This window comes from Triticum aestivum, chromosome 3B (assembly GCF_018294505.1).
Source record: "Triticum aestivum cultivar Chinese Spring chromosome 3B, IWGSC CS RefSeq v2.1, whole genome shotgun sequence".
Lineage (NCBI taxonomy): Eukaryota > Viridiplantae > Streptophyta > Magnoliopsida > Poales > Poaceae > Triticum > Triticum aestivum.
In genome coordinates, this window is record NC_057801.1 from 742,251,853 (window position 1) to 742,279,538 (window position 27,686).

A 27,686-nucleotide genomic window follows, 5' to 3' on the forward strand; every position below is an offset into this window, starting at 1 on the left:
AAGTCTGTGAAGGTTTGGAAGTCTACCTTGAAGACTTACCAGAGTGATTGGGCGAGGACTGGGTGTCCTTAGCTCAAGGGGAATAAGGTGAAGACACGGTCTTATGAGTTAAATCTCAGCCTCCCTAACCAGACGTACAGTTGTCACAGCAAGTGGAACTGGTCCAACAAATCATGTGTCTTCAACGAGCAACTGGTTCTATCCCTTTCCATCCTTTACTTAAGTTTGTCTTCGTGAAGTCACTGCCCATATGTCTATCTGTTTGACTTCATTGTTTGACTACTACTGTTGATTGGCTTCATACTATCTTCCATCCTGATCCTTACTACTTAGCTGCTATTAGTCCTGTACTTTCACATCATTGCATACTTGACTATGGCTTGCTTATGGTAGTTTATCTTCCGCTGCATATCAACTAGGTCATTTCTGTTGTTTGTCTTTGAAACTTCCAAGTTTTGAAGACTTCCATAAAAATCGCCTATTCACCCCCCCTCTAGTCGATACTAGCACTTTCAATTGGTATCAGAGCAAGGTACTCCCTTGTTCTGTGTGATTCGGTTTAACCACCTGGAGTTTCAGCTATGTCGACTGCAGGGATAATCAAAGTCTCCGCTGCTTGTCCGGTGTTCGATGGAACTGAATATCCCTACTGGAAGAATAAGATGCGCATGCATCTTGAAGCCATTGATGTCGACCTCTGGTATGTCGTCAAGAACGGCGTTCCCAAAACTGGTGAAGGTGTCACCCCCACTGATGTCAAGAAGTTCATTCAACTGGACTCTACTGCAAAGAACATCATCTGTGGTCATCTGACCAAAGGACAGTATGGCCATGTGAGTGCTCTGGAAACGTCGAAGCTAGTCTGGGACTGGCTATCCAAGGTAAATGAAGGCGTCTCAACCCAGAGAGATCAAAGGATAAGTGTTCTTCGCAACCTCTTCAACCGCTTCAAGAGAAACGACAATGAAAATGTCCAGCTCACGTTTGATCGTCTGACTGACATCACAAATGAGCTTCAGGCTCTTGGTGCCACTAAGATCACCAAGCATGAAATCGTTAAGACACTGCTGAGATCACTTGACAGCTCCTTCGACACCCTTTCCCTCATGATACAAGAACGTCCTGACTTCAAGACACTCGATCCGTCTGATATACTTGAGAGGCTGAACACACATGAGTTCCAGCTTTCTGAGAAAAGAGATATCTATGGTCCCAATTATGGCCGAACTCGCGCCTTGAAGGCAAAAGTGTTTCCTCATCTGAAGAAGAATCTGACTGCGGTTCTGATGATCCCGAAGACATTGGAAAGGAACTTGCCATGCTTGTGAAGAAGTTTCAGAGGTTCACCAAGAAGAAGGGCTTCAGAAAGTCTTCACGATCCAGCTCCAAGAATGATGAAGCTTCCACCCATGACCACAAGAAGAGAACCTGCCACAAGTGCAAGAAACCTGGTCACTACATATCTGAGTGTCCACAGTGGGACAATGAGAAGAAGAAGAAGAAGAGCAAGGAATATGATTCTGATGACAAGAAGAAGAAGAAATCCTCAAAGTCTTCTTCCAAGTCTTCATCACACAAGAAGAGCTCATCAGGCAAGGCTCGTGCCTTTGTTGGCAAGGAAATGGATTCAGAGGAGGAGTCTGCTTCTGAGGAGGCGGAGGTGGAATCTGGAGAGGAGTCCGACCCTGGCGTTGCAAGTCTGGCTCTAGCCACAGCCTATGTTGCCAAGTCCATCTTCAACACTGAAGGCAATGACTTCCACACCAACGCTGAAGCTGATGACATGGACGATCCTGCTCCCACCTACTGCTTCATGGCACGTGGTGCCAAGGTAAAATCACGCGATGCTTACTTTCAAACATCAAGTGAAGATGACTCTGATTGTGAATCCAAACCCAGCTACAAAACACTTGCTAAAATTGCTACTGAACAACAAAGGGCTATGGAACATACTCAAAAACTGTTAGACAAAAGCGATGACCTGTTGGACGCGGAAATGACACGTTCACAGTCCTTAGTAGAAGACATAAAAAATCTTCATGCTAAGTACCAAGAACTTGAAAGTCTTCATGAGACGCTCTCAACCACATATGAAAAGCTCTCCTATGATTATCTTCAAAGGAAGCAAGAGCTTGAGAAATTGAAAGCGACTCATGAAGATCTTCAAACAGAGAATGAATCACTTCGCGCTCAACAGATCAGTCCCGCTCAGGATGGATTTGAACCACCATGTCTAAAATGCATTGAGCGTGATAACGCTACATCTGTTGCTGAATGTTCCACTGCTGATGCTGTTTCATTGTCTTCAACTACTGATATGGTTACTAACCCCTCTGCGGAGGATACCACTAGTATTGCTGATGAAAATGCTAGGTTGAAGACATTGCTTGAAACAGGGATGTACAAAAGTTTGAAGGGACATCAGACACTCTGCGATGTCCTCAAAAAGCAGATTCTGAACCGAAACCCTAGGAAAGAGGGTGTTGGGTTCGAGAGGAAAATGAATGCTGATGGTTCCTACTGGAAGCCTGAGCAGTATCCCAAAACCACATGGGTTGCTACAAAGGAACCTTCAGTGGATCCATCCACTTTATCTGGATTTACCTGTGCTAATCCTATTATCATTGATGAATCCTTTGATGCAAACTATAAACTGTTCAAAAATCAGAATGGTGAAGTGTTTGCCAGGTATATTGGTACTAACTGCAGGAATGGACCTCCTATGAAGAAGATCTGGGTTCCCAAAAGCTGCCTTGAGAATCTTCCAGTGAATGTCATCATGACACCACCAGGGAAGAAGACAAACCCCAGACCAAAGGCATCATATGGTCCAACGGCTTCATACGAACACAGGACTCACTTGAGTCACCCTAACGCCAATGTTTTGCAGGGAAATCATACTCAGACTCATGAATATGAGCATGTGTCTTCAAACCGCTATGTTCATAGAACTAAGAACTTTTCTGCTTATTCACATGAGTATCATTCATCTCCTGCAAGGCTATTTGCTAGGGCTTCAAAGCCGAAATTCTCAGATGCTGCACTTAGACTCATTGCTTCTAAGCCACCCCTGAAAATGTGGGTGGTGAAGAAGAATTAACTCTCTTTTGCAGAATGTGGTCTCCAGCCAGCAATCAAAGGCGTCCGATATTATTGCTGGGGACCTAAAACATAAAGGGACGCATGATAAAATGACTTACTATGTATTCCACATATGAATCTCTTATCTGTCATACTGTGTGTTCTAATCTTGATCTAAGCTGTGATAATCCTAGTGTGCGTAAAATGCTTATGCTTCACAATATACATTGTGAAGCCTATCCTCCTAACTGCACTGTAGGGCATGTCACCAAAAGCTTCAGAATGGATTATTGACAGCGGATGCACTAATCATATGACTGGTGATCGAAGTCTTCTCATGGACTCAACCTTACGTCCATCCGACAAGAGTCAAATCACATTTGCTGACACTGGTAAAAGCAAGTATTGGGTCTAGGTAGAGTTGCAATCTCTAGGGATCAACACATGGATAAAGTGATGCTTGTTGAATCCCTTGGGTTCAACTTAATGTCTGTCTCAATGCTTTGTGACTTAAACATGATTGTGCTATTTGGAAAATATCGTTGCCTTGTACTAATGGAATCTGACAAGTCTCTAGTCTTTGAAGGGTATAGAAAGATGATCTATACATGGTAGATTTCTCAGCAGGTCCACAGCTTGCCGTATGTCTTCTCACAAAAGCTTCAGAATGCTGGCTCTGGCATCGAAGGCTAGGACATGCTGGCATGAGGAACTTACACTCACTTGTCAAGAAGAAGCATGTCATTGGCATCGAAGATGTCAAGTTCAAGAAGGATCATCTGTGTGGTGCCTGTGAAGCTGGAAAGATGACAAGGGCAAAGCACCCCTCGAAGACAATCATGACAACATCTCAACCCTTCGAGCTGTTACACATGGACTTATTTGGACCTACTCACTACTCCACCCTCACAACAACTGCCTGTCTCTATGGCTTCGTCATTGTTGATGACTACTCAAGATACACATGGGTTCATATAATTCTTTACAAGACTGAAGTGCAAGATGTCTTCAGGCGCTTCGCAATCGAGCAATGAACAATTATGGCGTGAAGATCAAGCATATCAGAAGTGACAATGGCACTGAATTCAAGAACACAGGACTTGATCTGTATCTGGATACAATGGGAATCACTCATGAGTTCTCTGCTCCGTACACACCTCAGCAAAATGGCATCGTTGAGCGCAAAAACAGAACCCTCATTGAGATGGCTCGAACAATGCTAGATGAATACAAGACACCAAGAAAGTTCTGGCCTGAAGCTATTGATACAGCCTGTCACATCATCAACCGTGTCTACATCCATAAGCTTCTGAACAAAACATCCTATGAGCTCCTTACTGGCAAGAAGCCAAATGTCAATTACTTCAGAGTATTTGGAGCTAGATGCTGGATCAAGGATCCCCATCACAAGTCAAAATTTGCACCTAAGGCTCACGAAGGCTTCATGCTTGGCTATGGAAAGGACTCACACTCCTACAGAGTCTTCAACCTCTTTCTCTATAAGATCGTCGAAACTGTGGATGTGAAATTTGATGAAACCAATGGTTCACAAAGAGAAATCCTGCCAAGTACACTAGATGAAGCTCCTCCAAGCGAATCTATCAAGCTGATGGGAACTGGTGAAATCATGCCTTCTGAAGCACAGCCTGAAGAGGAACTTATCATCTCTGCACCAAATCAACCTGAAGACAATGCTCAGACCGAAGACAATCCTCCCAATGATGACAATGATCAGCAAGAGCAAAGTCTTCGTCCTGTTCATCCTCGTGTTGCAAATGAAGTACAAATCGAGAAGATAATTGACAACATCAATGCGCCTGGTCCGCTTACTCGCTCAAGAGCAACACAGTTAGCAAACTTCTGTGGGCACTTTTCATTTGTGTCAATATCAGAACCCAAGAAAGTTGCTGAAGCTTTTATGGAACCTGAATGGATTCAAGCCATGCAAGAAGAACTTCAACAGTTCAAGCTGAATAATGTTTGGGAACTTGTCAAGCGACCTGACCCTCGCAAGCATAACATTATTGGAACAAAATGGATATATCGAAACAAGCAAGATGAGCATGGTCAAGTCGTCAGAAACAAAGCACGTCTTGTGGCTCAAGGATATACTCAAGTTGAAGGAATTGACTTCGATGAAACATTTGCTCCTGTTGCTAGGCTTGAAGCTATTCGCATACTACTAGCCTATGCTAATCATCACAACATCTTGCTATATCAAATGGATGTGAAGAGTGCATTTCTCAATGGCAAGATTGAAGAAGAAGTATATGTCGCTCAACCACCTGGCTTTGAAGATCCAAAACATCCTGATATGGTGTACAAGCTAAACAAAGCACTGTATGGCCTCAAACAAGCTCCTCGCGCATGGTATGATACGATCAAAGACTTCCTGAAGAGCAAAGGCTTCAAACCAGGATCCCTCGATCCCACACTCTTCACGAAGACATATGATGGCGAACTGTTTGTGTGCCAAATATATGTGGATGACATTATCTTCGGCTGCACCAACCAGAAGTATAGTGATGAGTTTGGATACATGATGCAAGAGCAATATCAGATGTCCATGATGGGAGAACTGAAGTTCTTCCTTGGTCTTCAAATTCGTCAGCAAAGCAATGGCATCTTCATATCTCAAGAAAAATACCTCAAAGATTGTCTGAAGAAGTTTGGAATGGAAGACTGCAAAGGCTACACGACGCCAATGCCAGCCAAACACCACCTTGGTCCCGACGACAATGGTAAAGAGTTCGATCAAAAGGTATACCGCTCCATGATTGGTTCTTTACTTTATCTATGTGCATCTAGGCCAGATATTATGCTTAGTGTTTGCATGTGTGCTCGATTCCAAGCGGCACCAAAGGAATCGCATCACTTAGCTGTGAAGCGAATTCTTCGATATTTGGCTTACACCCCAACACTCGGATTATGGTATCCCAAGGGCTCAAAATTTGATTTGGTTGGATTCTCGGATGCTGATTATGCTGGTGACAAGGTGGATCGCAAGTCTACATCAGGCACATGTCATTTTCTTGGTCGATCACTTGTCTGTTGGTCTTCAAAGAAGCAGAATTGTGTATCACTCTCAACTGCTGAATCTGAATACATTGCTGCTGGATCCTGTTGTGCTCAGCTTCTATGGATGAAGCAAACTCTCAAGGACTATGGCATCAACCTGAAACAAGTACCTCTCTTCTGCGACAACGAAAGTGCCATCAAGATAGCCAACAATCCAGTCCAACACTCGAAGACAAAGCACATTGAAATTCGTCATCACTTTCTCAGAGATCATGTCATGAAGAAAGATATCGATATCATTCACGTCAACACTGAAGAGCAACTGGCAGATATCTTCACAAAGCCCTTGGATGAGAAAAGGTTTTGCAAGTTACGGTGTGAGCTAAATATCTTGGAATCCTCTAATGTCCTGTGATCAGGCACACATCCTAACACTTATGCATGTTGATGACTTAGATGTGCAACACACAAAGTAATGTATATCTTCAATCAATGAAGATTTACACTCTGAGTGTGAATACATTAACATGGAATTTGACTTCGGAGCGCCACGATAATTGTGCGCCGTGTCTGGGTCTAATACTTCCTATACGGTGGGTAACGCCACCACCAAATTTCTCTGTTTGAAGTGTTTCACTCATGGCGTTACTTTTGCAAAGACTTCGCATTTGGTTTGTCTTCAGTTTCAATTTATCTTCATGATTTTCTGCGCTATGATGATTTGATTGCATATATATATATATATATACTAGTGTTCTGTCCTCTACAGCATTCACTTATAGCTATGTCTTCAAGTTGAATCTTTTGAACTAAGTGAATGTGATCGGACCCTAACCTCTCTATGCTTTCTATCTCAAACTCTATCTGTCCAAATCATATGCATTCTATTGAAACTGTCGAATGTCTTCTCTGCGTCCTAGTCAGCAGAAGGCAAAGAGACAAACATTAAATTTGTTTTAAATGACTTATCTTTATTGTTGAAATCCGGAGAAGCCGGAACAACTCTCCGACATGCCTGGCGGGCGTGGGAACGTGGGACAACTCTGAGTATGTTGCATGCTTGCCACGTGCCCCTCAGATGTGAACCGCCAGGGGCACCAGCGTAATTGCGCTGTGCTGCTCACCTACTTATAAATACTTGTCCCCTGCGGTAAAGAAATCCTTCTTCCACCTCTCCACCTCGTCAAAACCCTAGCGCCACCGCTAGCTCTCGACGACGCCGGCGACGAAGCGCTTAGCTGCCGCGACTTCTCCGACGCCGTCCTCACGCCGGCCGCGGACATCGTCCTCTCCGCCGTCGCCGTAGGTGTCCTCCGTCGCCAAGTTAGGGCACGGTGGGCTGAACTGCTCGGTCTCCTATTCATCCCATCTAGCAGTTCTTCGTGCGGTAATTATAACTCTATTTTTACCACCTTTTTGATCTTCAAGATTCATCCTATTTACCGAAAGTGGTTTCTAGCTATTCAATGTTAGATCTATTCTGTCTGCATCTCATACTGCCTAGTCAATTCACTTAGATTTCCTGTCTAGTTTGATTCCTCACTTGTACTTATTCACGGATTGGTACAAATCTGGAACCAACTCACCTATATAAGTGAATGTCTTCGCATCATGAGGTCAATGTCTTCAAACTGATTTATCTTCAAAATCTTCTGAGAATGCATATGACCTCTTCCCCTTCCCTCGCATCTCTAATGCTGTCACAGGTACATGTCCGTGGGAGAATCCCTTGGTTCTCATAGTCTGCATTCGTTTGCAGAATACTTACAGCATCATATCAATTCTCCTGAAGCCAGTTCCTGCTTGACCAGCAAGCGAAAGTCTCTGAAGCCTTTGAACGTATTGAAGCCATTCAGTTTGAAGTTCATGGCTGCAGAAAAATCAGCAAGGAAGGGTGGCAGACAGCGCAGAGAAGGAACATCCAAAGATCTGCCTGATGACCTAGCAGAACTCTACAAGACAGATCCTGAAGAGACTTATCATCAGCGCAAGACACGAATCCAATGGATTCGACGCTATTGGGCTGAAGAATGGTTCAAGTACAAATTCGTGACCAAGGAATATGCAGAGAAGAATGCTATCAAGAGTCCTTGGGGCGATATTCTCTATCGAGGCCTTCAACCCAAGAACAGAGCTGAAGCTATTGATCAAAACTTCTATCCTTGCATGGTCCGTGGACCTCAGCCTGAGAATGCCGATCCCACATCATTACTCTGGTGTCGTGATGATGCTCTCTTCAAGCGCAACTTCCAGCACGCAAAGGCTTCGGCCAAGGAAAACAAGAAGTCATTGGGACTAGACTTCAACCCTGGTCCCTCTGCTCCTCGTGCTGACGGCTCACGTGATGCGGAACCAAATGTTATTGGCCCCTTCTCCAACCTTGATGGCCTCATCACTTACATCTTGGTCCAAGGTGCCAAGGTAGATCATACTGATAATGATGCTGACACTGATGAAGCCCCAGCTCCTCCTTCGAAGCCACAGAAGCAAAAGAAGCTAAAGGCTTCTAAATCAGCACCTCCAAAAGCTTTACGTGCGAAGCCTCTGGCCACTGCACCTCCTGAAGCCAGTGTGCAGTCTGAAGATCAATCCCGTATCTCCAAGAAGACGGAGAAGAAAAAGCAACTTGTCAGGCATACTGATCAAGCCTTGACTCCTGCCGCCATTCTGCGTGAAGATCCCATTGATCTGTCCAGTGATGAAGATCTTGCTGATGATGCCCTTGAGCAATTGATAAAGAGCAAGGAAGAAGCAGAAATCTTCAACAACTTGCCTCTCTTTGATGTGGCAATCATTCATAACTTCATTGATGAGTGGTTCGACACCCCCAACCTCAGCTTTGACGATCTGCAGCTTCCCATTGGCCTCAGCGTCGCCTTTCAATGGCGCCATTGCTTCTGAGCTAGCTCTTGCTCAGCGCATCGTTGAGCTGAAGAACAAAATTGACTATGAAAAGGCTCAGTTCAAGAAGCATGTGGCCAAGCTAAGTGTTCAAGACGTCAAAAACTTCAAGGTCATGCTGCATGAGCTTAAAGAAGCTTTTCTGAAGAAGCGCCAAGAAGCTCAAGGCTCTCGTGAGCGTATGAAGAGTTTGGCTGATAAGTGTGTGCTTGCCTACAATGAGGCTGAGAAGCGAAAGTCACTTGGCCGTCCTGGCATTGACCCCAGGATGGCTGCAAAGAAAAAGAAGAAGCTTCCTGCTGACCAGCCTGCACCTTCAAGCCAAGAAGCCCCTCGCATTATCTTCCCAAGCAGCATGACTGGCTCGAAGCCAAAGGTCACCACAACCGCTTCAGAACAGAAGAAGACGAGGGCTGCCGAGGCTGAAGCCAGAAAGAGGAAGAATACTGAAGCCTCTGATGCTGCTCCCTCCAAGAAGAAGCGCAAGACCAAGAAAATCGGGCTGCTCCCACAGAGCCCCTGGTTGTTGAACCCATCTCAGTGGTTCGCCCTGCGTCTGAACATCAAGAAAGACAGATGATAGTTCATGAGCCTGCTCCCTCAGAGGCTCATGAAGCTGAAGATATTCCAGCAGCTGAACCCACCGCTGCTGAAGACATTGGTCATCATGACAATGTTGAAGATGATGAAGTTCTTCCTCAGATCGAACACAACGTGGTATCATCACCTGTTCTTACGAACAGCGAACTCATCAGCATTGGTCGTCCTCTGACGCCAATTGCTCAGGATGCATCGTGGGCTGATCACCCACAGCAACAAGACTCCCCAAGTACTCCCCAACCTCAACAACAAGCTACACCACCCGTGCAACAAGAAGATGAAGACTTTGAGGCCCAGCCAACTCCATCTCCAAAGGCGTCGCCAGCACTTCACAGGCTTCGCAAAGGACAAAGGCCTCAAGTCCCTCTGTCAAGCGTTCCAGAAGGAGAAGTGCAACGCCAACCTGTTGCACGTCAAGTATTTTCTGAACCAACTCCAACTGTGAATGTCTCCATGTCTGAAGCCCAAGCTGCTGAAGACATTCCGGCTGCATCAGCCGAAGAGAATCAAGAAGATGTGTGTGTCCCTACTCCCCCAGTGATAGAAGAAGCTGTTCCTGATGTGAACGTGCCGGTGCCCGACCCTCCTGTTCATCAAGAGGAGGCTGAAAATGTTGAAGCTGCCACCACCAATGCCAATGAAGCCAATGACGTTGTCATGGCTGACGCTAATGTGGAGCTTGAACCAACCAGTGTGCCTGAAGCCAATGAGGCCACTTCACCTGAAGCTAATGAGGCAACTGCTCCCGAAGCACCTGTTGTGCAGCCTGAAGCCTCAACTGTTTCCACTGCTCCTGTTCCGCCACCAAGGCTTCATACAATTGAGCAAGCATACAGTCATGGTCAGCTAACCACTATTCGATGGCCCATTCTGGTACCTCCGCCTACTTCCTCTGGACCTCAATTTGATTATCATGTTGAGCATAGGCCTCAGGTCCAGAAGCCCAAGCCAAGACTGCCAAGGTTTCCAGTTACTGCAAACTCACCAGGGTCCTTCAATGCTAATGGCTTCAAAAGCCACAATACCTTCTTTGACAGCACCAAGAACCCCTCCTCCAAACCAAGGATATCATCAGATCGGTTCTGGAGCTATCAACAGCGAAGCTATTACTCCTGCGTTCTATATGATCAAGGCCGCATTTTCCCTCATATGCGCCTCGACACTGAAGCCATTGCTGGACTGCCGTGCTTAGAAGAAGCACTTGATTGCTTTCGTGATGCTGGTCTGCTCAACTTTGTGACAGACAAAGAACACTGGAATGAAGAGCTATTGCTTCAATTCTATGCTACTCTACACATTCGCGGCTACAACAGAGATATCAAGACATGGGTCCTCGAGTGGATGACCGGAAACGTTCATCATGAAGCCAAAGCTCTTGACATCATTGAGCTTACAGGGCTAGCCACTCCTGGAGAGCTATATGAACCTGATTGTCAGCTACACCGCAATGCATTGGAGAGCATCTTCCATAAGCCAGAACCCAACATGAGCCAGATGTTGAGCATGATGAAGCCCTTGCCATCTGACGCTGAATATCCAACAGAGTTCTTTGTTGAAGACCTTGAGTATCTGCCACGCACAATATATCATATTATCAGGCGAACTCTATGGCCTATCAAAGGACATTCATCAGCGGCCAAGCTTGAAGGAGCTATGAAGACTTTGGTCTTCTACATTCTCAATGGCATCAGCTTCAATACTCAAGAATTCTTCATCAGGCAACTTGCTGCTTCTGGATCTGATCTGTTTGGTCTGAAGTTTTATGCTCCATGGGTCATGCGCCTCATCAAGCGACACTCATCTGTCAACTATCAGCCATCTGCTCGCAATCATCTGATCTTTTTACCAGAGGTTGATATGTCAGTTGAAGCCATATACTCTGACCCTGCCAAGAAGCCTCTTTGTCTTCAGAATGCCGAGCACCAAAGCTTCACTCAACCCATTGAAGGTGTTCAAGCAGCAACACGAATCTATCCATTGGCTGGAAATACTCGTCTGCCTCATCGAGCACCTACTGAAGCCACTGAAAGCACCATTGCCCAAAGGCCTCGGAAGCGTTCTCGCGTTCTCAATGACCGAGAACTTCTTGTGGCCCTTCATCAGAAACAGGATAAACATCACTTTTGGCTCAAGAGACAGATGCAAAGCCTCTTGGTGGATGTCAATCGCATTCGAAACCTTGCCACCAAGAATGCCTTTGTTGCTCATGAAACTTGCCGGCGATCATGGAAGAGCTTGACCCTGCTTAGTGCTGAAGCAGATCTTCAAGACGATGGCTTCAATGAAAGATTTCAGTTTGACACCACTCCTCCACGGACTGCTGTCCTACGTCGCACTCCATCTCTTGAAGACTCTGAATATTCTTCCTCCACGGCAACTGTCAATGCCAGAGTGATCGATGATGAAGATGATGCTACTTCACCACCTCCTACTACTGCACGCATCGACACTGCACCAAGTTCGTCTGCACCGCCAACCAACGACGATAACCCTGCTGCTTCACCTGCTCATGAGAACGAGTAGATGCTCTATGTCTTCAAACCTTTTTGGTCCTTACTGACAAAAGGGGGAGAAGCGTATGAGTTGACAGTCTTCAAGCGGGTTCATATGGGCGGTTGCATTATATTTTGCCTCGTGCTTACAACTCTTGCTTTTAAAACATTTGGTTCTTTGAGTTGTAACACCTAAACTTGATGGTCGTCTGCTACTTATTTGCTTTACTGTGATGCGATGATAAATTCCGCATGTGCGATGATAACTTCCGCACTTAGATCATTCTGCAGACGTCCATTTTTCATTATGCATGTCATTCCTACTTGCTATATCATTTCATGCATGATGAATTATCTTCATAAGTTGAAGTGGATCTCCACAAGTACAACCTGCCATGTGCATTTGCATTCCAAAAGCAAATTACTTATATGCACATCTTCAGGGGGAGCCCTTGCTACTTATGAAGACAATTTCCTATCCTTTACAATTTCACATACTTTATCCCCGTTGAAAACTTCAACCAGTTTGTCATCAATCACCAAAAAGGGGGAGATTGTAAGTGCATCTAGTGCCACCCCTAGTTGGTTTTGGAGTATTGACGACAAAGTTGGTTGAGGGACTAATGCGTTTGTGAGAATTGCAGGATAACGCAGGTAGTGTCCCTCATTGATTCGGTTTACCTACCGGAGATGACCCCTAAAAATGTATGAAGACATTGAAGACAATGGTGGTATGAGAAGATATTCATATTGAAGACTATGACATGAGAAGACATTGCTTGAAGACTATGGAGCGCGAAGACTGTGTAGTTTCGTTGTTTCCTTTTCTTCTTTGTTGAGTCATAGGAACCACCGTACTGTTAAGTGGGGTCCAAGTGAACTAAGTCAGAGTGACTGAAGTGATGCTCAACCCAAATCCTATGTCTTCGAGCGAAGACAATGAGAGCAAATCTTATCCAGAGCTGGATGAGTCAGCTTTGCTTGTAGCCCAAGTAAAGTTGCCGCGTGTGTTTGAAATCTGACCGTTGGAACACGTGTCAGTTCCTTAGTGACCCAGGGTCATTTCGGACAAATCAGGTCGGGTTGCCTTGTGGCTATAAATAGCCCACCCCCTACACCATAAATTGGTGGCTGCTCAGAGTTAGTTTACGGCTTTTGTCGTTTGAGAGCAACCCACCTCGAAGCATTTGAGAGAGAGAAATCCTTGCGAGGACAAAGCCCAAACACCCAGAGCCAAAGAGTGTTAGGCATCACTGAAGTCTTTCTGTCTGTGTGACCTGAAGACTTATTACACTTGAGGACTGTGTATCCTCCAGCCGGTTAGGCGTCGCGTTTTGAGCATCCAAGAGTCATTGTGGATTGCCGGTGAATGAAGTCTGTGAAGGCTTGGAAGTCTACCTTGAAGACTTACCAGAGTGATTGGGCGAGGACTGGGTGTCCTTAGCTCAAGGGGAATAAGGTGAAGACACGGTCTTCTGAGTTAAATCTCAGCCTCCCTAACCAGACGTACAGTTGTCACAGCAACTGGAACTGGTCCAACAAATCCTGTGTCTTCAACAAGCGACTGGTTCTATCCCTTTCCATCCTTTACTTAAGTTTGTCTTCGTGAAGTCACTGCCCATATGTCTATCTGTTTGACTTCATTGTTTGACTACTACTGTTGATTGGCTTCATACTATCTTCCATCCTGATACTTACTACTTAGCTGCTATTAGTCCTGTACTTTCACATCATTGCATACTTGACTATGGCTTGCTTATGGTAGTTTATCTTCCGCTGCATATCAACTAGGTCATTTTGTTGTTTGTCTTCGAAACTTCCAAGTTTTGAAGACTTCCATAAAAATCGCCTATTCACCCCCCCTCTAGTCGATACTAGCACTTTCAATTACAAATCCATACATTTTAGTAGAACATAATTTGGTTAAATTTTTTCGAATTCAACCTTAAGATTTCGAGACCGTTGTATTTGTAAATCATATTATACATATAAAGGAGCAGAATACTTTGTTGTGCTTTTGAAAGTATATATAAAAATGATGTATATAGAATGTAATACCAATTGAAAATGGATCCTGCCCGAAAAAAATAGAATACAAATGGGATTCGAATTGAGTTGGCACGGTAAACGTGCACTCTGCAAAATTTGAATGAAGCGGGGAAAGTCATAGTAACCGCCTGAAACCAAAATCTGCGAGATGGAAATTACTACTGCCTATCCCTGCCACGCAAAGCCTATCTGCTGGATTTCTATAGGTTTCAATAGGGGTAGGTTTGTAATTTCACCCAAATGTGATGTAACCGCCTCTCACCAGGATTCATACACGGTGGGCGCCAAAACACAGTGTGTCCTCGGCCAAAATCGACTCCCTCCCCGATTCATATTCATACACGGTGGGCGCCAAAAACAAACTCTCGTCGGCAAATATTTGGTGTATGCGAGATTACAATCCTATCCCCAACCGACTAATGTTGTTGTGATGTATTAGAAATTTGAAACGGGAGCTAAGTTTGTAAATTTCCTCGCATTTGAGACAAGCGCGCCCTGAATACATGGTTCTCCCCTTCCTCTCTACCTGCCTTTTCCCCATTCGTACTCCGTGGGCGCCAAAACACCCTCTCCACCCCACCCTCCTCCGTCCGCTGCCGTCTGCCACCCCATCCATCGCTGTCCTCCTCCACCATGCCGGAGCTGATACCCCGCCGCCGCTGTCCATTACAAGAGATCGACCTCTCTCATCCATGCCTTCTAACCGGGATCCTTGCAACCCGTCCTCTCGCTTCATCCCCGCCGTCGTCCACCTTGCCAGCGCTGCTCCTACGACCGTCTCGTCCACCGCGCCCCACCGCCACCATCTACCCTCCTAGATCTGCTTCCACGCCGCCGACAGCCATCGCTACCGCAGCACCGTCAAATTCTCAGCAGATGTGTACACGACGCCACACCAGAGGCGGTACTCTTTCGTATCTGCTCAACTTATTTATCGCAGCAAGAAAATAGATCGCCACTGCTTTACTCTGATTTCTTGTCTTGGTTGTGAAGTTGCCTTTGTCTGTTTGCACCTTCAGATCCGCCATGGCACGCTCAACACTATACTCCCAATGCTTATGGAGTTCGCCGGAGTTCGCCGGTGCGATCGAAGGGGCTCGGGTGGTTGTGGGGCCTCACCAAACAAAGAAAACTTGATGCAGGTGGGGGTTGGGGCGGGGGTGGGGGGTGGAGGTGGCGGAGGAACACAGGCGGTGGGGGCCAGTGGTCCGGCCGGCAGCCCATGCGGTGTTCTGTATGGGAAGAATCAGAGACGAGGAAGAAGAAGGGTTAGGAGACGTAGGATCTTCATCCAACCGCGTGAAATGGTCGAGAGACAGCTGGGAGTTGCATTCTTAATGCGCTCTGGTTCATCATGTGTGGGCACTACGCAACCAACACTTTATTATCCAAAATCTGCTCGCTCTTCTTTACCATGTTCCTCTTCTGTTCCTCTTTAATATGTACTCTCTCCGTTCCTAAATACAAGTCTTTGTATAGATTCCACCATGGACTACGTATGGAGCAAAATGAGTGAAGCTACACTCTAAAATGTATCTAGATACATCTGTATGTGATCCATAGTGGAAAACTCTACCAAGACTTATATTTTGGAACGGAGGGAATATGATAGTAGTACAGTATGTTCCTTGTACTGAAGATGATCAGGGACATTTGCTGTGTAGAGGTCTATACGGTCGGTTGTGATGGACATTTTGAGCCTCTTTGATTCGTAGGATCTTGTAAACATAGGAATATGATTTGTAGTGGCCTGCCCACTTGAATCCTATAAGAATAGCAAGGAAATGCGGGGAGCTATGTCGCCTTTGAGAGTTACACTGATATTAACAGTACCACACCTTCACTTGAAGAATGTTGGTATCCGAAGCCTTTCTAGCCGTACCGGCAATACTAGCAGATATGTTCCAGCAAGTTCCACTTTGCTGATTTTACTCTGATGCTTATAGTTTTCCCTGTTATATCTACACTATGATCTGTGTAGCTGCTTTGTGTCGCACTAGCAGCAGTCCACTCTTGAAGCTAAACACTGCAATGACCTACAAAATTGGCACCAAGGCATTGAGTGTCATTCTGGATGCAATGAAACTCATACGCTCCCCACCTGTTGATTCTTGTTCAGAATATGATCCTAATGACTATTCTAACCTCGAGGAGTCAAAGGCAGATGGCCTGTCCTGTTCACCCATCAAGGTGCCTGTTCTAATTTGGCAATGTTTTATTGATTGCGGGTATCTTGCATATGTTGTCTTGCATTTCTTCTACTTTGTTGCACCACCATATGCTTAGTTTACTCATCATATATGTCGAGGTGACATGCCCATCCATTATCAATACATATTCCATCTGTCATCATACCATGTTTTTTCACTCAAATGCTGTTCTTGTGCATCAGACATCAAAAAGGAAGAGGGTGATTGCCGAACCTGAAGGAGCACCAGCAAAGTCCTTGAAAAACGTGGTGGTGCCGGAGAAATCAGACATCACCCCACTTATATTGGCTGTACAACCAGTGACAGAAAACGTAGGACCAACTCCAGAAGACTGTACCCATACTTCAGTGGCCACACCACTAGCCCCACCACACAGGACCTGCACTCCAGCAAAAGGTATACCGATTTCATTGGCCATAGCACCAGCTGTACCAAAGGAAAATTCCACTCCAGCAAAAAGTACATCAAGTCCACCGGCCGAAGACCTATCCCAACTGCAGAGACGACCAATTCCTGTAGATTGGAACCCCATTCCATTTATTCCCAGTTTAAAAGACAATGCTTTCAATGTTGTTAGGGACTACGTGCATATATTCCCATCATGGGAAGATTATTGTGAAGACAAACACCATTTTCACATCTTCCTGTCCAACTTACGTGTAAGTGCTATTATTCATGATTATTATTTTCCTATTTTCTGCTGATTGAACACATCAACGATTTACATTACATCGTTGTAACTAGGCGAGGGTCAATCTGGATAGTCATGACGAGCAAAGCTTGCTTGTTCTTTTCAAGGAAGCATTGCAACATTATTGGTGTTACCTGAGGAAATCACACTTTGATGGCAAGTCTATAAACGAATTTCCGGTGAAGTCTCCTGTGCTAAATTTAGAAGACATTGAATGGAAAAACCTTGTTATGCACTGGTCTTATTCCCAGGATGAGGTACTGTCTATGAAAGCACGTGACAATTTGAACTTCTACTTTTCCGCATGTGCCTTACGGATCTTTTTTGTAGGAAATCTGCTCGAAGAAGAATTCTGGTTTGAAAAGAACGACAGGATATCGCAAATATGCTGCCCGCTGCTTTGCTCTTGTTAGTACATGTTGTCCTGTATCACTGTACATGCATACATACCTGGTTCATTATGTGACAGCAGTATGCATGATAGCTTGGTTATCAATTGTTCGCTCCAAATTATCTGATCTGTATGAATGGTTACATTAGTGTAGAACTAGCAGCGTGACCCGCGCATTTGCGCGGCTAGATTTTTTCGCACGTTTGTATGTGTACTATCAATATTTTGATAGGGCATGTAGATCAAAAGTCATGTCACTTCTTTACTGAGATTCAAGATTAAACTAATCCTTCTGAAGTGCATTAAATTTTTCATGAGTACCAATTATCTTCGACATAAGTCTCAACAATACAAAACAGGAACCTACATTTGAGTCCATGTTAAAATGAGTAGACAAATGCATTCTGATCCATGGCTCCCCGTCCAACAAGATTCGGAGTTCTATTTTTTTATATCAACATTTTATGTGATCTTCAAGAAAATGTTAAATTTGGAAACTGTTGACTTTTGTGTAACACTTGTGTGATCTCTGCCTCTATCACACATTGCAGATATTTTGTGCATACCAATCGTCCTGTTGTGTAATAACCTCTACCACTCATCAAATATTCGTAAGACCTCTGTCTCTCTTTCATATGTACCATAGGGAAAATGTGGTTCAATTATCTCCAGACTAAGAAAAATAATGAAGTCCCGAGACCATCTCTAGTGTTATGGAAAAATTATATGAAAACTACAATTAATTTCAATACACTATAGTTCCACAACTATTGAATGATGCTTAAGTAGCAAGCCACGGTAAAGAGGCATATTTGACTGACATACATGATTCATATAGTTTGATTAATTCTTTAGTAAATGTATAATGTGTAGCCTACATCTGAAGGCCTTGACTTCGAGCCCGAATCTAAAAGCACATCTCTTGCAACTGTCGCACATCATGTCTCAAAATTTCTACACCCGCAAGTTTGTTGATATGACGTGCATATAAAACGACACTTCAAAAGGTAATTTGGGTTACACACTTACACTATATTGATAACTGCCAAATAGTATATATTACACCCCCAATAAGACATACTATGACTATCCAAACAAAATCACAAAAACTGGGAACCTTCTTTAAATAGAAACTCCATGGTAGTGGTTTTGTGCTACTTAACCCTATATAATTAAATTATATGTAAATCAATTCTTGAAAGTTTTAAGAACTAACTAATGTTCAGTTTTAAAAACTCATATTCTGCTAATTACAAAAGAATTCACGAAATATTTTTAATAGTTAGTAAATAGCAAACATATGAGAGTTTCTTTGAATGTGAATAAAATATGGATTTTATTTTCCATAATATATCCCACATGCTATTGGATTAAATATCACTCAAAGCTTGAACTTGTACAATTGAATACACATTATTTATTTGAGCGTACAATTTAGTAAGGCCCTTGTGTAAAACAATTATACCTATATGATTTTCATATACATTTGAAGGTTTGAAATCTATTTTAGACTTGACAACATAGGTGCCTATAATGCAAGGGAGGTTACACATACAGGTTGAGTAGTGATTATCACAGAGGGGTATACGCTGTGAAAATTATTACAAAAGTTATATGGTGTCGCAGAGAATTCTTCTTTATCAAACAATATACTCACATGATACAGAAATTGCTTGCTGCTTACGCACTTTGCCTTATGTTGATCCGATCTCCTGTGTACAATACCTAAGGAAAAGGAATCAATAAACAGACATAAAAATTTAGAGATCATATGTTCTAATGCAACCAAAGAGAAGTGTTTTACTTGCTTCGTACTGGTGCCTAGGTAATTCGATGTGGGTCATCAACATGCCGCGATTATTTTGCTGTATTATGCGGACGTTCAGAGCAATGGGCATGCAACAAATTAATTCCTTTTTTAAGAAACGCTGCCGACTTGAATGAAGTAAACTTGACAGTCTGTTGTTGCCTGATGAATATATTGATAATCTGAATCTGACAATCTTCTGATTCTTTTTCTGTAGAATATATTTTTCCTCCCCTCCTCTCCCTAGTCCCTAGGGTCAGATCGAGCTATGCCTAGACGAAGTGTGCAAGCCGAGTGTTCGAACTGGGCTCTGGGGCTGGACTGGTTGAGCTTCTTTCAAGAACCAACAGGTCTGCACGTCCATGATTTTTTCCTAAGATAAGATACGCCATAAGGAAAGACCAGACATAAGTTTTTTCTTTTCTTATTTTCCAGAAAAAAAGTCCCTTCTCTCGTTGCGTACGTGATCTCTTGTTGTATGTGTACAAATTGGACTCTCCTTACATCAGCGTGACATCTACTCCTATACAATTTGGTTGGAGGCTGTTTTTACGTGATTGGCCGGAGGCTGATAGATTAGATTCCTATGAAGTCCTAACAATACGTATTTGTGTATTTCTTTTTCTGGTTATGCTAACGTGGGTGCATCAGACGTGCCATATGTCCATGCAAAAAAACTGACGTGCCATATGTAAAAACTTGTACACATTATTGTTGCCATGTTTCAGTTTCCAATTACGTAGCCTTGTAGGACACGGTCTCTTATGCAATGGTTGCAAGTCTTTCCACGCTTGTTTTCTTGTGCATGTATAGACGTGACAACATCATGGTTCAATATTACCTATACATATATTTTATTGCGTTACGTAAAAACCTTTAAATCTCAACCATCGTTATTCTAATTAAACGGCTTAAAAAATATTAGCTTATGTGGACGAACGTAATGGCTTGTTTGCCTCTTGTTTTATGTATATAATAGATATATCCAATGCCAATGTTTCTTTAGCTCTGCATTGTTCTTGTGAGTACATGCTGTCCTTTCTCAGTGTACTTATAATGACAGGTAGTTGTTCATGTACCATCACTCTGCAGCTTATTTTCCTTTGCCCTCTATTTTCTACACATCAGATATATATTTACTCTTACCATAAGGTTGGTACTGAAGAAGTTTAGCTGTGCATTGCTCTTGGCTGTACCTTTTGCCTGTATCGCTGCACTTACATTTATAGCTACTTGGTTATGTAGCATCACTCTTCATCTTATCTTAAATATTCTCCATTTTTTCGTATATTATCACATCTATATTTACTCTTAACAAAATGTAGAATAAAGGCAATGCTTATGAAGAAGATTTTGTGGTAAACTTCTTGAATTGCCCCCCCATCAGCATGGACAAGGCCTTTATAGAGTCTGTCTTCACCAATAATGTAAGTTGTCCATCTCAAGCCTTCAAACTTTGTTGCATATATTTGGTTAGGCATGACTGCAACAGCTGTTTATTTTTGGTGTTTACATCAAATTGCATGTTTAAAGTTTATTATGTAGTTCATAAACAAAAGTTTGTCCTTTCTCAATTTAAGTTTTCAGTTGTACAACCAAGTTCCTTCTTCATACCATGTAAATTAAACTATACAGAGCAAGTGATCTTCTTTTGCACTGCATGTATGCTTCTGTTCTTCATCCGTAATCCAGTGGTGTGGTGAACCTACCCACTACAGCACAATGTCATATTCTGCAATGTCTTAACTATGGACAATGTCGTATCATTCTACTATTATTTAAACCGTCTCTTTATTTGCCAATCTGAAATTGGATAAATTGACAGCACACTAACCATTGATACTTACGAGTTCTTGATCTGTAATCCAGTGGTGTCGTGAAGCTGCCAACTCCTTCACAATGTCATTTCCTGCCATGTCTTGACCTAAACAATACCATATTGTGTTAATGCAATTTTAAACTGTGTCACTTTATTCGTCAGTAAGAAATGTGATGAATTGTCAGCACTGATAGTTTTATGTGTAAAACCTGTCATCTGTTTGCTTGTTTATCTTTCAGAGTGAGGAAGATATAAGTGTTGAACAAGCACAGTCTCATCATCTTGCTCAGCTGCTTGCGCTGCAGCTCCCCAGCAGGGCTAACCTTTCTTGAACTCTATTGATGTGTTGTCGGTTTTGTATATTATTTTGTGGGCATGTTTATTTGCACTGGTGGCGATCTTTGATGCCCAATGTATGTAATCTGCTGTCTGCTTGTGATTTATTATCATAGTGGCGAACTTTGATGCCCAGTGGATGTAATATGCTGTAATTTCTTTATTGTATAGGCTAGGTTTTTTCTTATTCACGATGTTGCAATTATTTTACTGTATATATATCCTGTCTTCGCAGTAAACCGGCCAAACCGTTAAATTATGGTACATAATCGAGCCGTCATGCAATCACGATGTAGGTTGGGCCTGAAACGTGCCGAACAGCTAACGGGCCGGCAACAGCCCGATATGAACCCCGGTCCAAGATTGTGTGAGTCAAATCACGGGCTTTTAACAGGCCAAAATTGTCTCGGTCCTTATTTGGCCCAATCAGATATCGGCTGCGAGCAAGCCGGATGCAAACCGGGCCGTAGTTAGGCCCAACTATATGACGGACTTTTAACAGACCGAAATTAATATAGGGCCGAAATGTTAAACGGGCCATTAACAGGCCAAAACTAATATGAGGCCGAATTACTAAGTGGGCCTTTAGCAAGTGGGCCCAAAAGCATAGTGTCCAGTTGACGAGCCGAATCAAAAGTTCCGCTCTAAGCCATACTTGCCAGCTTCTGCACTCAAGACCATTCCCACTGCCTGGCCCTTTGCAGTTTTGGGTTTGGATATGGTGGGGCCATTCAAGATGGCTCGTGGACTCATGTGCTTGTCGCTGTGGATAAGTTCACCAAGTGGATAGAAGTAAAGCCAATCAAAAAGCTGAATGGGCCGATTGCCGTGACTTTCATCACCGACATCACCACTCGATATGTCATACCACATAGCATCATCACCAACAACGGCACAAACTTTGCCAAAGGAGCCTTGGCTCGTTTCTGCCCGATGCAGGGCATCCGACTAGACTTAGCGTCCGTTGCCCATCCGCAGTCAAACGGCCAAGTTGAGCGAGCAAACGGCCTCATCCTGTCTGGCATCAAGCCCCGACTAGTCGAGCCTCTAGAGCGTTCGGCCGGCTGCTGACTCGATGAGCTGCCGGCCATCCTCTGGAGCCTACGGACGACTCTGAACAAGTCAACCGCCTTCACACCCTTCTTCCTCATCTATGGTGCTGAAGCCGTCATCCCGACGGACATAGAGTTTGACTCCCCAAGAGTCACCATGTACACCGAGGCGGATGCCAAGGAGGCACGAGAAGACAGCGTCGACTTGCTGGAGGAGGGCCGGCTGTTGGCACTTAGCCGGTCCGCCATCTACAAGCAGAGTCTGTGCCGATACTACAACCGCAAGGTGAAGCCAAGATCCTTCCAAGAGGGAGACCTTGTGCTCCGACTGATCCAGCGAACAGCCGGCCAGCACAAGCTCTCGGCACCTTGGGAAGGCCCTTACATCGTCAGCAAGGTGCTGGGCAACGATTCCTACTATCTGATCGACGCTCAGAAGCCTACAACACGCAAAAGAGATGACTCAGGCAAGGAGACGGAGACGCCATGGAACGCAAACCTCCTCCGAAGATTTTATAGTTGAAAGCAGTATGTATCACGCTACCTTTTGTATTATGTACGAAGACTCCGGGTTACCTGAGAAGAACTCGGGGACTACCCTCTTTTTTATCTATATGATAAGTGTTATGCCTATGCGTATGTATTGTTTTATTTCTGCCTGGCACCGGGTTCGACCAGTCGGTCCGGAGGCTCGCCGCCTTCTGCTATATGCCGCCTCCTGCAGCCGGACAAGTAGTGTGGTTGCACCAAAAACTTCCCTTGCTAGAAGTCGCAGCTCGCACATCGACTGAATGGCGGGCAGGGGTTGCAAAACAGTACCCACATGAAAATCGGCTTAGGGAAGAACGCATAGAGTCGAGGCCAGCATTGCGCCCGTTCGGCCGGCTGCCGAGCAGCCGCCCGGCCAGCTTCTGCTTGTCTTGCCAACACTCCGAATGGCTAAGTACTTGCTCTCCCATCAAAGCTAAGTACTCAATCCAGCCACAGTCCGCAGAGCGGCTGCTCGGCTGGCAAGAGAGTAGCCGAGGGAGGCCGGCAAAGGAAAAAATCAAGGAGATTAAAGGCAAGAAAAGTTAGAAGCCGGCAAAGCAAAGCATGAATTGCGATAAAATATTTACATAGATAAAGGCCTATCGGCCATCATTCAGCAGAGTTTGATGTACACCCCGCGGGTGGAATTGTGCAAATTTAACCAAGTTGTCCAGGCTAGCAAGCAAAAAAAAGAAAAAATCCTAAGGGGCAGCAGAAGGCTCCGGCTGGGCCTTGGAGTCGGCGGTGCTGGTAGGTGCAGCACAAGGCTCCGACTGGATGATGGAGTCGACGGCACCAGTTGGAGCGACGGACGGCTGGACGGCAGAGTCGGTGGCGACCGTCAGTGGAACAGGCGGCTGGTCGGTCTCCGCCTGGCCACCTCCAGCAGCGGTCGGCGCCTTGGAGTGTGGATCATTGCTTGAGGCACGGTCAGGTTGAGGCTGACCATCCGCTCCAACCTCCGGCGCGTCATCCTCGCTCTCCTCCTCCCGCTCCTCCCCTTCATCGCTGGAGTCGATTACTTTAGCCGAATCCTCGCTGTCCTCCAAGTTCAGCCTAAGCCACTCCAGCGGCGCTTTGGCACCTTCTTCTACCATCTCTGGGATGAACACGCTGGTGTCGGTGTAGTCGGCGATTGCCGCCGCCCTGCTGATAAGCTCGACTTCCACCGCCACCAGCTCCTCCTGCGCCTCCAGCCGAAACGTGGTCAACTAAGCTAGATCTAGCCCAGGGTAGCATGCCTTGACGAACTACAGGGCTCGGCGCGCTCCTGCCCAGGCTGTAGAACCCTTCCAGGCGTCCAGGCGGCCGGCTGCCACCTCCAGCCAGTCGGCAGTCTGACTGGGGGTGCGTGGAACCTGCACACCTTGCCAGAGGGCGGAGATCGCTTGGGCCCCAACACGCTGAAGGCGGCGTAGTATCTGATGGGTAGGCCGAAGACGGGCCTGGATGCTGAGGAGCTGCTCGTTGAGGGTCCGGGGGGCGTCAGCGGCAATCTGCAGACCTTCCACCCTCTGCTCTTCGCGCTGGGCCTCGATGATCTGGTTAGCGGCTACGGAATGGCCCGGGATGAAGTCTTCTTGGACAGAAGGCAAGAAAAGTCAAAATTCAGAAACTAGCAGTCGGCCTAGGTAAGGGCTGGCAGCTCCAAAACAAGAAAGAAAAGGAAACGAAGCTCACCATCGACCAAGTCTTCCATGCTGCTGAAGCAAGCAGTCATCCGTGCCTCCTTGTCGGCCCAGGCAAAGCGCTCGATCTCGAACTTAGCAAGGAGGTCGGTGATGAAGTCATGTACCTAGGGTAGGGTCATAGGCCTGTCCAGAGGACCCTCCCCAAGGACATCTTCAGAAGAAATAGCGTTCCAGTCGACCGAGAGGGGTTCCACTCGACGGACTCGAAGGCATTCGACCACGAAGACTCACTCGACCACTAGGAGATTAAGAGTCACTCTGTATCCAAACGGTCTGTAATTAAGTAGTCTTTATTACCATGATGACACTTTATGTAGGGCGTTACTAGTAACACCAATCCTTCATGTACTTTAAACCCCGCATAACTGAGGGTCGGGGGGGGGGGGGTCTGGCAGACACTATATAAGCCACCCCCCTCCTCAGTGTAAAGGGTTGGCACCGCTGTAACTCATACGCACATAATCCAGTCGACCGCCTCCGGGCTCCGAGACGTAGGGTTGTTACTTCCTCCGAGAAGGGCCTGAACTCGTAAATCCCTTGCGTATACAACTACTCCATAGCTAGGATCTTGCCTCTCCATACCTACCCCCCATTCTACTGTCAGACTTAGAACCACGACAGTTGGCGCCCACCTTGGGGCCGGTGTCTTAGCGACTTTTTGGAGAAGTTGCAATTTTTCTGATTGCCTTCATCATGGTTTCTGGCGGAGTTCTGGTCGAGGGCCGCGAGATCCGTCTCGGTGCACTCACTTTCATTGTCGACGACTCCGCTTGGCTCCAGGAGGCACCACTCGACATCGACGCACTCCCCGTCCGCGGTGCGACGCATTTTCGGGCGTGTGTCCGTGGCGTCCTGCTGCGGCAACCGTCGACTCCGTATCGGCTGACTCCTGTGCTGTTCTACCTCCCTGTCTCCCGCCAGCGCAAGCGCTTTGGTCGGTCGAGGCTTCAGTGGTGGGTGAGACATGCAGTAGCTCGCTAATCGGCCACCACCCAAGTCGCGGCAATTGAGCCCGACGAATCTCTCTACAACCTGTTCGATCTGTCGACTGGCTTCGTAGAGACTGCATCTGAGTGCGACAACAGTGATCCAGCGGCAGAGGTCCTGATGGTAAATGGGCCTCGTAGCCCTCCCGGCTTCCCCCGCATCGACGGGATGGACGGTGGAGGTGACCCCGCTCAAGCCCACGAGGAATATCAACCCGAGCCACTCACTTCTTAGCAAAGAGAAGATCTTCGCTGCCGGAACATGGATGCCCTGCATACTCCCATGTTTGGCAAACTCAGGTATATCAAACCCCGATTCAGAATTTAGCAGCTGCAGCCCGTATAGCAGAGTCAATTCAGCCCTCTCAGTCGGAGGCTGGCAGAGGCTTGATGCAGATCAGGGATTTGCTCCGAGCCGTAGGAGATCAGAATTCAGCTGTGTCACAGTCGCGCAACAGGATTCACAGTCAATCCGTCGCTGCGAATACAGTTCAGTCGGCTCATAGCCCAAGATCGCCTCCGCGGCGTGAGGGACGTGAAGGTCGGCGGGACCAGTACGATGACCGATTTGATCATGATGATAGGCGTCGAGTGCCCACTCCTCCCCCAAGGGGTGGGTCTTACGCCCATCGGCAGCAAGATGACAGGCGCCAGCTCAGTGTTGGGCGGAGAGCTCCGGTCGACCCCAGGGGACCAGGCTTTGACGCGAGATCCATCATCGTGCAAGGTTTGGTCGATCGGAACAGAGCTCATCGAGGTGGCCATGACAGAGATGCACCCACTAGCAGCTGAGTCCATGTTTCAGGTCCAGAATGTTTTAGCAGAGCCATCAGAGCCATTGTGATACCCCCCAACTTCAGGTTGGCGACTGGGGTATGTAAGTTCACCGGTGAGTCCAAGCCTGAAACCTGGCTTGAAGACTACCGAGTGGCTGTACAGATTGGCGGCGGTAATGATGAGGTGGCCATGAAGCATTTACCACTCATGTTAGAGGGTTCAGCCAGGGCGTGGTTGAATCAGGTAGCTCCTAGCAGCATTTACACTTGGGAAGATCTTTCCCGAGTGTTCGTCAGGACGTTCGAGGGAACTTGCAAGCGACCGGCCGGATTGACAGAGCTGCAAGTGTGCATGCAAAAGTCGAACGAAACACTGAGAGATTACATCTAGAGATGGATCACTTTGCATCATACCGTGGAGAATGTGTCTGACCATCAAGCGATATGTGCCTTCAAGGATGGTGTTAAGAACAGAGAGTTAAGCCTGAAGTTTGGTCGAACCGGGGATATGACCCTGAGTCGAATGATGGAGATTGCCACCAAATACGCTAATGGTGAAGAAGAGGACAGACTCCGGAGTGGCAAGTATAAGCCGAGTCAGTCGGAAAAAGGAAACTCCAATCGGAAGCAGAAGCGGAAAGCCGAGCCAGCTGCTCCTGGAGAGGCTCTGGCCGTGACTCAGGGCAAATTCAAAGGGAAGCCCAAAGGATCTTGGAACCCCAAGAAGGTGAAGGATAAGGAAGGAAATGACATGATGGATCTGCCGTGTCACATCCACACGAAGAAAGACGAAGAGGGTAACTTCATCTACCCGAAACATACCACTCGCTAGTGCCGGCTCTTAATCCAGCAGTTTCAAGGAAAACAGCCCAAGGACAAAGAAAGGAGTCGGACAAGGCTGAGGACAAGGAGGACAGTGATGGAGGGTATCCTCATGTCAATTCCACCCTGATGATTTTTGCTGATGTGGAGAGCAAAAGTCGATTGAAGGTTATCAACCGTGAGGTAAATATGGTCGCCCCGGCGACACCAAGCTATCTGAGATGGTCTCAAACTCCCATTATGTTCGACCAGTCCGATCACCCGACTCATATAGCCACCCCTGGGAGGCAAGCTTTGGTGGTCGACCCAGTCGTCGAAGGCACTCGATTGACGAAAGTGCTGATGGATGGTGGAAGTGGGCTGAATATATTGTATGCGGAGACGCTAAAGGGAATGGGCATTCCGATGTCCAGACTCAGCTCCAGTAACGTGA